This window comes from Puma concolor, chromosome E4 (genome assembly GCF_028749965.1).
Source record: "Puma concolor isolate L17-30 chromosome E4, mPumCon1.1.hap2, whole genome shotgun sequence".
Lineage (NCBI taxonomy): Eukaryota > Metazoa > Chordata > Mammalia > Carnivora > Felidae > Puma > Puma concolor.
In genome coordinates this window covers 54,966,249-54,979,217 of record NC_141683.1, presented here as the reverse complement: position 1 = coordinate 54,979,217, position 12,969 = coordinate 54,966,249, and the positions used below count along the sequence as shown (strand labels likewise).

Genomic DNA, 12,969 nt, shown 5'->3' with positions numbered 1-12,969 from the left:
CTATTTTTATACTTCTTGCTATTTCCCTTCTTTATAATCCTATCTTTTGCTGCATTGACTTGTATTAGCTTTTTCTTGTTTTCTAGAACTTACTGGTCATATGCCCTATTTATACTATTGTCATCTTTACATAATAGTTATCATAATAAATACATCTGAACCCATATTTCTGTATAAAAATCAATCATGATTTCCACCTGTGAAATACGACCACCTCTCCCCTACCTATCTTACTAGTTTTAACTGAGCTCTCTGATCCAAACAATTATTCTTTTTTTTCTTACTTTATATATCTTATCTTCTAAGAAATATTGTTTACATTTTCATTGTGTTATAATCTTAGTAACAACTCTAAAATTTACTGGCCTGTCTGCTTACTGATTTTTGCTTTACATCCTTCTTCCCATTCTTGAGCTCTTAATTTTGATTCATTTCTCAGCCTATTGAACCAAAAGAACACTTGCTAAGTCTCCATTAGGCTGTATATGCTATTGCCCACACCTACACTTTCCTCAGCCTTAATGCCCACCATTTGATTGTATCCAACTTCCTACTCTGTGTTCCCACAGCACGTCCATTGTGCATACTTCTGATATGGAACTTATTTCATTCTGTGCATGCACTACTGGAATTTAAGCTCCTTGAGAAAGTGAAAATTAGTAGTAGGAAACCTCATTAAAATGGAGTCAGGAAGTTTCAGCAGGGGGAGCTCTCATGAACTACGCTCATAGTCAATTACAGACCCAACAGGAAGAGCCAGATTTGACCTTGCCCAGACTTGACCTTGTACATGGATACAACTCTACTATTCCAGCCAGAAGAAGAGATACTTTCCTCATTCCCTACTCCACCACCCACCCCCATCTCCCCACCCCTACAACAGCTCAGTCAATGAGAAGCCACCACACTTCAAACTCTTAGCTTACAGCAATGGACTTTTAGTTCATAACAGCCTTCTCAACATGCCCCCTTTCTTCTTAAAAAAGCGTACCTCTCCTTTGTCCGCCAGACTTGCCTACAGTTTTATGACAGCCTGTTTGTCCCAGATTGCAATTCTCTTTCATTCCTGAATAAACCCATCTTTTGCTGTTAAAATAACTGGCAGTTTTAATTTTAATTTTAACAAGAGCAATTGTGGTTTTTTTTTTCCCTTCTGTCATTTCTGCTTTGTTTCAAGTTAGCTACAAAGAGTCTGGGAAGCAAAAAATAGAGACTCTATCACTATTGAAAGAAGAAAATCATTAGCTGAATTATTTAATATTTGACCACTGGGAACATTTCAGTATTCCATGTGCCATGCTGTAATGCTGAATTTGTAGACAGAAACATGGAAGAGAGAGAGCTGAAAGACATCATTCCCTTCTAGGAGCCATTCATCTGATAGTCAAAGCCACACTCTCCCACGTGAGGTACAATCAAGAAGAAGGCTGAGCACCAGACATGAGCTACGCCCACACTTAAGTGACAGGAGAACGGAGCGGGGCAGGTGGTGATGAGGAGAAGCAGGTAGCAGATTGAATTAACCCAGTGACGACAGAAGTGATCAACAGTATCTAACAATGGAGAAAGATCATGAAAGATGAGGGATGAGAACAAAAACAAGGTCATTAGAGGTTGATGATCTTGTTTTCCATCTTTTATATATGATTAAATCATCTCTATGCCCTTCAGTTGTTATTTAAAACCGTGAATATTTAGATAAACAAAACCTCTGGCCAGCCTGGGTACTTGCTGAAATGGGTCAATTAGCATATTTGAAAATTCAATATACTGTAGTCACATGCATGGAAATAAATGGTAAAAAGATTTTAAAAATTAATGTGGCATTTCAATCCCTCTCTCTCTCAATCCCCATAAAAGTTGCTTTAATAAATTAAATGTTCCATTCATATTTCTTATAGCATAAAAGTCTAATCACCTTTAAATGTAAACTTTATTTTTTTAAATTTATTTTTGAGACAGAGAGAGACAGAGTATGAACGGGGGAGGGTAAGAGAGAGAGGGAGACACAGAATCCAAAGCAGACTTCAGGCTCTGAGCTGTCAGCACAGTGCCCGATGCGGGGCTCGAACTCACGGACCGTGAGATCATAACCTGAGCCGAAGTCGGACGCTTAACCGACTGAGCCACCCAGGCGCCCCAAATGTAAACTTTAAATGTAAAAATCTTGTCATCAAGAAAAAAAGAATATCAGATAAAAAATATCATGTCAGAGTTATTCACCTATTTGCATTTAACCACAGTCTATTGCTTTAGGAAAAGATTACTAAGGATTTGGAAAACTCCATGAAATCATATTCACATATGTGAAGGCAAAAAAATGTGTGTATATATATATGTGTGTGTGTGTGTGTGTGTGTATCACCCAAGTGTACTGTACATTGTACAGGCTCATGATGAAAGAGAATCTGCTTTTGGCGTTCACACTGATTCTTTGGCAATTTTCAAGGGCAAGGGCAAGAAGGTACTTCTACTTAAACATATAGTTTGTCACTGAATAGCTTATCAAGATTGTATCAGTTTTCTCTAAAAATCTTTGTACTCAGAGGAATTTCTTCATTACCACACATAACATGAGACGTTTCAGAACAGAGAGATTTTTCAAATGAGAAATTCAATATCTAGAAGGAAACTTATCTTTATGGCCAAAACCACATGATGATTAATTTATTTGTTGAAATAAGTGTGTGTCAAGAACTAAACTATATTTAAGTGTGGTGTACATCAGTGTTTCTCATACCATCTATGGCAAAGGACCTTTTTTCCCTAGCCCATCATGATCTAATACCTTTGAAAAATATGATAAAAATAAGTTACTAAACAAAATAACTTAAAAAACAGCCCAACTTCTTATTATTACATTCCACAGAATAAAATTACTCTCTCAAATTGCCCTTATAATGTTCTAAATACTCTCATTTTCTGTTCTTATCTATTTGTTGGCTACTGATAGTGGTGGCCCAGCCCCAGTCCATGGACCACTTTTGAGATATGATATTCACCATAAAACTGATACTCATGGGGCACCTGGGTGGCTCAGTTGGTTAAGCGTCCAACTTTGGCTCAGGTCATGATCTCATGGTTCAGGAGTTCGAGCCCCGCATCGGGCTCTGTGTTGCCTGGAGCCTGCTTCGGATTCTGTGTCTCCCTTTCTCTCTGCCCCCACCCCCACTCGTGCTGTCTCTTTCTCTCAAATATAAATAAAAATATTTTTAAAAACCTGATATTCATGACATTATATCCATCACAAAATGGTTAAATTGTACAGTGACATCCCTATCCTGATTCTTATGCAGGACTAGTGACAAGGAGAGAGTATGTTTAATGCTTTAACCAACACGGGCGTTTGTGTCTCAACTCAATGGAGGCTTCCTTTGCTGCTTTGACTCTAATTAGGAAATGATCCTTTCAGTGAAAACAAATTCCGAAACCCTCCTCCTACCGGCACAACTAAGAGCAGACCAATTACAGAAGAGAACAGATACACAGAAAGAGAACTTGCATGGAAACTACACAATCAGACTTCTTTTATAATCTGATCTAGGGGTGCCTGGGTGGCTCAGTCGGTTGAGCGTCCACCTTCAGCTCAGGTCATGATCTTAGTCTGTGAGTTTGAGCCACACGTCGGGCTCTGTGCTGACAGCTCAGAGCATGGAGCCACCTTTGGATTCTGTGTCTCCCTCTCTCTCTGCACCTCCCCTGCTTGCGCTCTGTCTGTCTCTCTCTCTCTCTCAAAAATAAACATTAAAAAAATTAAAAAAAAAAACAAAAAAGAAGAAATAATCTGATTTAAAAATGGGCAGAGGACCTGAAAAGACATTTTTCCAAAGATGTGCAGATGCTCAACAGACACATGAAAAGATGCTAAACGTCATTCATCTTCAGGGAAATACAAATCAAAACTACAATGAGATATCACAACTGTCAGAATGGCTAAAATAAAAAAGATAAGAAATAACAAGTTTTGGCAAGGATGTGGGGGAAAGGGAACTGTTGGTGCAGCCACTGTGGAAAACAGTATGGAGTCTCCTCAAAATATTAAAAAAAGAAATACCTTTTGATCCAGTAATTCCAGTACTGGGTATGTACCCAAAGAAAATGAAAACACTAATTTGAAAAAACATTTGCACCCCTATATTTATAGCAGCATTATTTACAATAGCCAAGATATGGAAGCACTCTAAGTGTCTATCAATAGATGAATGGGTAAAGGGGCACCTGGGTGGGTCAGTCAGTTGAGCATCCGACTTTGGCTCAGGTCATGATCTCACAATTCATGAATTTGAACCCCACATCGGGCTCTGTGCTGACAGCTCAGAGCCTGAAGCCTGCTTTGGATTCTGTGTCTCCCTCTTTCTCTGCCCCTCCTCCACTCACACTCTGTCTCTCTCTCTCTCTCTCTCAAAAATAAATAAACATTAAAAAAAATTAAAAGTAGATGAATGGGTAAAGAATATGTGATACACATGCACACACACACACACACACATGCACACACACAGGAACATCATGCAGCCATGAAAAAGGATGAGATCTTGCCATTCGGAACACCACCAATGGGCCTAGAAGGTATAATGCTAATTGAAGTAAGTCAGATTGAGAAATACAAATACCATATGACTTGCCCCATATGCAGAGTCTAAAAAACAAAATGCAGAATCAGACCTAAAAATACAGAGAACAAACTGATGGTTGTCAGAGGGAAGGGGGTGTTGGGGAATGGGCAAAATGGGTGAAGGGGAGTGGGAGATAAAGGCTTCCAGTTATGGAATGAATAAATCACAGGAATAAAAATACAGCATAGGGAATATAGTCAATGATATTGTAATAGCATTCTATGATGACATGATAGCTATATTGTAGTAAGCACAGCATAATGTATGGAGATGTTGAATCACTATGTTGTACACCTGAAACTAATGTAACATTGTGTGTCAACTAAAAATTTTTTAATAAAAATATAAAGCATTGATTATTAAATTAATGGTTAATTATAAGTTAAATTATTTTACTAATTATTAAATTTAGTGTTGATTAAAAAATTTTTTTAGAGATACAGAGAGAGGTGGAGAGGGGCATAGGGACAGAGAAAGAGAATCCTAAACAGGCTGTATGCTCAGCACATAGCCTGACACATGGCTCAATCCCATGACCCTGGGATCATGCCCTGAGCCAAAATCAAGAGTTGGACACTCAGCTGATTGAGCCACCCAGGTGCCCCAAATTTAGTGTTGATTTTAAAATCATTATATTTGAGGGGCACCTGAGTGGCTCAGTTGGTTGAGTGTCCAACTCTTAATTTCAGCTCAGGTCATGATCTCACTGTCATGAGATCAAGCCCCATATCAGGCTCTGCACTGAGCGTGGGGCCTGCTTGAAATTCTCTCTCTCCCCCTCTGCTCTTCTCCCACATTATCTCTCTCTCTCTCTCTCTCTCTCAAAAATAAATAAAATAAATAAAATAAATACTTTAAAAAGTCATTATATTTGAAATCTACTTTTAAGTTTCATTTTATCACTTCCCAATATTGGCAAGAAATCACATTTTAAGGATTTTAAGGAACTTACTTGCAGCTAAGTTATTTAGAAAGCAAAAAAATCCTTTCAAAAAAATTTATAGCAAAAAAAAGTTATATGGCTATGAAAACATTTAAATAAATCTGAAATGACATAGAGCTTCCAAAATTGTTTTAAGAGCCCTGCTCACGCTGAATAAACACACTGGCTTTGTTAGGTGAAGGAGTGAATTCAGAGGGCCCAGCTTGGAAAGATTTGGGGAGCAGTACTAGAACACAGATACTTCCGGGTTGACATATCATGCAAACAGGTGCATTGTGCGGGGCTTGGTGGAAGGAGCCACATTTCTAAACAGAGAATGGAGATGGGTCTAGAATTCAAGGAATCACATGTTCCTAACATCCACAGTAGGGAACATTAAAAACATGACAGGAAGAAAGGAATGAGCAGAATCCAAATCCAAATCAGGCAAAGAAAACAGGAGCATACACTAGATCAGACCAGGCTGGAGGCTCTCTCCCTAACCACACTGAAGATCGTTCCTCTCAGACTTTCAGAGAGGGAGATTGGGAGTTCATAGAAAACTTGTGAATGATCTTTATTGTTGTTACATTTACTCATTAAAGTACTTCTAAACATATAAAATTTCTTAAATTTCATATTGTGAATCCAATCTTTTAATGGGCCTCTCCAGGTATGATTATTGCCTTGGTCGATTCAGGCTGGCGTAACAAAATACCACAGACTGGATGCCTTATAAATGACAGAAATTTATTGCTCACAGTTCTGGAGGCTGAAAGTCCAAGATCATGGTGCAAAGATGAGTGTCCTCTTCTGGATCACAGAATTCTCTAGTAAGCTCGCATGGTGGAAAGACAAGCTAGCTTTCTGGGGCCACTTTTATAAGGGAACTAATCTCCTTCATGAGAGATCTGTCCTTGCCACCTAATCACCTCCCAAAGACGCTGTCTCCTAATACCATTACCTGGAGTATTAGGTTTTCAACATATGAGTTTTGGAGGGACCGTATATTCAGACCATAGCAGTTATGAACGGGTATGTAGACAGACTGGAAACATCCTGTGTCTTACAGCATTTGCATAGTACATGCCTTTTTTCAGTTAAGCTTTTATTTGAAAATTTTTAACTTTTTTATTGATGTATGTAGAGAAAAGGGCACAAACTTTATATGCAGAGCTCAACGTATGAGTGTTCCCCAACAGATCATAACACAGGATAATTGCACCACCTCAGATGGTTCCCTCCCAGTCAATATACCCCAGATGGAATCATTATTCTGATTTGTCACCATGATTAATTTTGCCTTTATTGAGCTCCCCATAATGGGATCTTACAGTATGTGCTTTTTTGTTCTTGGCTTCGTTTGCTCACCATTAGATCTATAATGTTCATCTACCTTGTCATATGGTAGCTATAATTTGTTCTATTTTTATTAGTATTATAACAAAAATTGCATTAATATACCACAATTAATTTATAATTCTACTGTCGATGGACATCTGGGTTGTTTCCCAATTTTTTTAATAAAGGTCATATACTGTGAACATTGTTACATTTTCTTGGTGAGCATATGCATTTATTACTGATGAGTATACCTCTGAGAGTGAATTTTCTAGGTCACGAGATATGCATATGTTCATTTTTTGTAAGTGGATGTATCAGTTTACAATTCTGTCAGCAGTGTGTAAGAATTCTAATTGCCACACATCCTTGTTAACACTTGGAATTGTCAATCCTTTTAGTATTAGCCATTCTGGTGGGTGGATTTGTGGTTTTAATTTACATTTACCCAATAACTAGTGATGTTGAGCACATTTTCATATTCTTATGGCCATTTATATATCCTGTTTAAGTCACCTTTAACCAACATTGTATGGAATTATCTTTCTTATTGATTGAGCAGTTCTAATGCTTTCTGTGTTAAGAAATCTTTCCTTACTCCTAAGGTCATACAGATTTTTCTCCCATGCTTTCTCCTAAAAGCCTTGTTTTATATTTCACCTTTAGGTCTATGATCCACCTAGAATGATAAAGATGGCCCAAATTCTTTGCTGAACTTCTCATTGAGAGGCCAAGTCTAGATGCCACCCCTGTGATTCTGGGCTAGCCTTAGTGACTTACATGACCAATAGAATGTGGCATACATATCATTCTGAGACTTCTGAGGCTAGTTAGAAAAAGCCTGACAGCTTTAATCTTGGCCTCTTGGAACACTCAGGAAGCTTTGGGTTGCCACCTTATAGGCCCAATTATTTGAGACCACCATGCTGGAGAAGACAGTATATGTTTTAATTAATAGTCCCAGCTGAGCCTAGATTTCCAACCCATCCGAACCCACTGAGGGGCCAGATTAGGTGAGTAAAGTCACCATGGACCCTCCAGATCATCCCATCCACCAGCTGAATACCACCAATATTAACACCACATTGAGCAGAAGAATTACCCAAATAAACCTTACCCAAATTCCTGGCACGCAAAATTGAATTATGATAAAATAACTGTTGTTTTAGGCCACTACAGTTTGGGGTGTTTATTATGCAGTGACAGATAAGCAGAACATGATGTGAAGTAGAGGGTCAAGGTTTTTCAATTGCACCATTTAAGTAAAAGATCATCATTTCTTCATGTCACTGTAGAGTACTCTTCCTAAATCAGATGACTGCATGAGGGTCTGTTTCTAGATCCTATATTCTATTCTATATATCAATTTGTCTATTATTTTAGTTACTATAGCTTTATTAATAAGTCTTGATGCCTAGCAGTTAAAGTCCCCCAAATTTGGTCTTTGTCAAGATTGTCTTAGCTCTTCTCAGCATTTTTGCATTTCCATATGAGTTTGAGAATCAAGTTATCAAAATTCATTTCAAATCTTACTAGGGGCACCTGGGTGTCTCAGTTGGTTGAGCATACGGCTTGAGCTCAGGTCATGATCTCGCAGTTTGTGAGTTTGAGCCCTGCGTCGGGCTCTGTACTGATGGCTCAGAGCCTGGAGCCTGCTTCAGATTCTGTGTCTCCCTCTCTCTCTGCCCCTCCTCTGTTCACACTCTATCCCTCTCCCTCTCAAAAATAAGAAAACATTTATAAATAAATAAATAAATAAATAAATGGAATCTAACTTAAAAAATCTGTTTCAATTGCATTGAATCTATAAATCTGGGAAGAACTGCCATTTTAACAATATTAAGTCCTCTAGTTCATGACCATGGTATATTTTTTCATTTATTGCCTTCTTTAATTTCAATCAAGAATGTTATTTCTAGGCATTTGTTATTGTTGTTACTTTTGTTGTTTGATGTCACTACAAATAGTATTTTTAAAGTTTTATGTCCTAAGTTTTTGTTACTAGCATATACAATTTTAATTTACTTTTGTATCCATAAAGTTTGCTAAATTTGTACGTTTTAAATATATAAATGGCAAGTTTATCTGTAGGTTCTTTTGAGACAAGGCAATTATATTTTCTGAGAAAAAGTTCCACTTCTTCCTTTCTAATCCTTATGCCTTTTATTTATCTTTTGTTATTGCGTTGCTAGGACCTTCAACCTCTCAAGGCTGCTCAAGCAGAACCCAGTATAAAGAGAGGCTGTGGAATAGTTAATATTACTTCTGAAATCACACTGAAGAGAGTTCCCAGACAGCCTCCATCACATTCTAGCTGTGTGAATTTGGATAACTTACTTAATTTTCCTGTTCCTCAGCTTTCTTGGTTTTTAAACAAAAATGACAATGGTGGGGTGCCTGGGTGGCTCAGGTGATTAAGTGTCTGACTCAATTTCAGCTCAGGTCATGGTCTCACAGTCGTGATGGGAGAGATAGAGCCCCACATCAGGCTCTGCACTAAGTGTGAATCCTGCTTGAAATTCTCCTCTCTCTCTGCCTCTCCCCTGCTCTCTTGCTCTCTAAACAAACAAACAAACATTTAAAAACATACAGTGACGCCTACTTCATAAAAGTTGTCATGAAGGGCACCTGGGTGGCTCAGTCAAGTCCCTGACTCTTGATCTCAGCTCAGGTCTTGATCTCACAGTCGTGAGTTCAAGCCTGGAGTCATGATTTCATGCACCAAGCATGAAGCCTACTTTAAAAAAGGAAAAAAAAAGGGGTGTCTGGGTGGCTAGGTTGGTTAAGCATCCAAATTCGGCTCAGGTCATGATCTCAGTGAGTTTAAGCCCCACATTGGGCTCTCTGCTGACATCTCAGAGCCTGGAGCCCACTTCAGATTCTGTGTCTCCCTCTCTCTCTGCCCCACCCCAGCTCATGCTCTGTCTCTCTCCCTCTCCTTCAAAAATAAACATTAAAAAAAACTTTTTTTTAAAGAGAGAGAAAAAAAGTCCTGAAACTTAAATGAGTACACATAAAACACAGGGAACAATATCTACCTCATATTAAACACACATTAGCTATTTTCGTTGCTTTAAATCCTACACATGAATACCTTTTTAAAGTTTTTTTTTTTTTAATTTATTTATTTTGACACAGAGAGAGAGAGAGAGAGAGAGCATGAGCAGGGGAGGGGCAGAGAGAGAGAGGGAGAGAGAGAATCCCAAGCAGGCTCCACACTGGCAACATGGAGCCCAACACAGGGCTTGAACTCATGAACTGAGATCATGACCTGAACTGAAACCAGGAGTCAGATACTTAACCAACTGAGCCACCTAGGCGCCCCAATCCTACACATGAATACTTTAAAAAAATTTTTTTAATATAATTTATTGTCAAGTTGGCTAACATACAGTGTATACAGTGTGCTTTTGGTTTTGGGAGTAGATTCCCATGATTCATCACTTACATAAAACACCCAGTGCTCATCTCAACAAGTGCCCTCCTCAATGCCCATCACCCATTTTCTCCTCTCCCCACCCCCCCATTAACCCTCAGTTTGGTCTCTGTATTTAAGAGTCTCTATGGTTTGCCTCCCTCTCTGTTTGAAACTATTTTTTCCCCTTCCCTTCCCCCATGGTCTTCTGTTAAGTTTCTCAAGTTACACATACAAGTGAAAACATATGATATCTCTCTTTGTCTGACTAACTTATTTCACTTAGCATAATATACTCCAGTTCCATCCACATTGCTACAAATGTAAGGATTTCATTCTTTCTCATTGTCAAGTAGTATTCCATTGTATATATAAACCACATCTTCTCTATCCATTCATCAGTTGATGGACATTTAGGCTCTTTCCATAATTTGGCTATTGATGAAAGTGCTGCTATAAACATTGGGATACATGTGCCCCTATGAATCAGCACTCCTGAATCCTTTGGATAAATTCCCAGTAGTGCAATTGCTGAGTCATAGGATAATTCTATTCTTTATTTTTTGAGGAACCTCCACACTGTTTTCCAGAGTGGCTGCACCAGTTTGCATTCCCACCAACAGTGCAAGAGGGTTTCCATTTCTCCACATCCTTGCCAGCATCTGTTGTTTCCTGAGTTTTTCATTTTAGCCATTCTTACTGGTGTGAGGTAGTATCTCAGTGTAGTTTTGATTTGTATTTCCCTGACGATGAGTGAGGTTGAGCATCTTTTCATGTATCTGTTGGCTATCTGGATGTCTTTGAAAAAGTATCTATTCATGTCTTCTGCTTGGGATTCTCTCTCCTCTCTCTCTGCCTCTCCCTTGCTCTCTTGCTCTTTAAATAAATAAACAAACAAACATTTTAAAAAATGACAATGATGCCTCCCTCATACAAGTTGTCATGAGGGGCACCTGGGTGGCTCAGTCAGTTAAGTGCCTGACTTTTGATCTCAGCTCCGGTCTTGAACTCATGGTCATGAGTTCAAACCTGAGTTGAGCTCTGCACTGAGCATGAAAGTCAAAATAGTAAAAATTTTAAAAGAAAAAATAGGAGAATATTTTCAGGACTTTATAGTCATGAGGGTCTTTTTAAAAAGATATAAAAAGCAAAATTCAAAAAGTAGATAAACTTGACTAAATTCAAATCAAAACTTGTATGGTAAAAGTTACCATAAACAAAAAATTTACAGACAAAAGATCCAGAGTATATAAGAACCATAATATAATAAGAAAATGTGAGGGGCGCCCAGGTGGCTCAGTCGGTTGAGCGTCCGACTTTGGCTCAGGTCATGATCTCACGGTTCGTGCGTTCGAGCCCCACGTCGGGCTCTGTGCTGACAGCTCAGAGCCTGGAGCCTGCTTTGGATTCTGTGTCTCCCTCTCTCTCTGCCCCATCCCCACTCATGCTCTTGCCTCTCTCTGTCTTAAAAATAAGAACATTTTTAAAACTTAAAAAAAAAAGAAAAGATGAACATACCAAGTGAAAAACACGTCCAGGATATGAATAGGCAAGTCATAGAAGAAGAAATACAAACAGTAAACAGGTAAAGATGTTCAATTTTCACTGATAGCCAAAAATTTTAAATAGACTAATTAAAACAACAATATGATTACTATGTCACCTACCAGATTAGCCACAATTGATTTGTTTGATATTCTTAAGTGTTATCAGTGGTATGAAGAAATGGATAATCTTATATACATAACTGGCTACTTTGGAGAATAATTTGGCACATCTATGAATGTGTTTAAATGTACATTCTGTGATCCAGTAAGACTCCTTCAAAGGATGTATCTATAGAAACCACTCTACCTGTGCAAAAGAGGGCTGTACCTGAAGGCTCCTTGGGGTGTTTTAAAATAACAAAACTTGGAAGCAAACTAACCTCCACACACAGGACAATGACAAAGTAAATCACAACCTATCTGCTAAGCAGTTTAAAAGAATGAGGTAGTTTCTAAGTATTGGGATAGAAAAGTCTCCAAGAGAAATCATGGAGAAAAAAGAGTAAGTGACTGGATGATACAGTATAATATATTTTGTTAAACACAAGTTTACACAAAACAATATTATATATGTTCCCCACGGACATGTATATGATGTAAATGCATAGGAAAATCCATGGATGATATCTGTATGATAGCATCACACTGAAATATGATCCAGGTTGAAACTGTGTGGCCATCTGGTAACTCTATGTACCTCTACTGCAGGTGCTAGGATCAAAGATGATCATGGGGACTTTTTAGCCTTATGTAGAATAACACTTTATTTTTTCTAGGAGATGTAGTTAATAATTACATATGTAATTAAAATATAATCTTTAAAAGTAAGCAACTAGAATGGAAGAAAGTACTCCATCCATAATAGCAACAAAATACAAGAAATATCTAAGCATATCTTTTTTTCAAAACTGATTTTATTTTCTTTTTAAAGTTTTGTGTGTGTGTGTGTGTGTGAGACAGAGAGAGAGAGAATGAGTGAGGAAGGCAGAGAGAGAGGGAGAGAGAAAGAATCTTGGGCAGGCTTCACACTGTTAGCAACAGAGCCCAAAGCTGGGCTCAATCTCACAAACTGTGAGATCCTCATGACGTGAGCTGAAACCAAGTGTCGGACACCTAATTGACTGAGCC

The 12,969-nt window shown here is 38.2% G+C and overlaps 1 protein-coding gene and 1 pseudogene across 2 annotated transcripts in view; both read right to left on the bottom strand.

The window, feature by feature from the left end:
• The window catches only part of TNFSF4 (TNF superfamily member 4), a 189,229-nt gene that overhangs the window by 98,551 nt on the left and 77,709 nt on the right, over positions 1-12,969 (bottom strand). The gene's annotated exons all lie outside the window — the stretch shown is intronic.
• LOC112863089 (large ribosomal subunit protein eL8 pseudogene) overlaps positions 1-12,969 on the bottom strand; it is a 93,358-nt pseudogene that overhangs the window by 2,683 nt on the left and 77,706 nt on the right. The window lies entirely within an intron of this gene.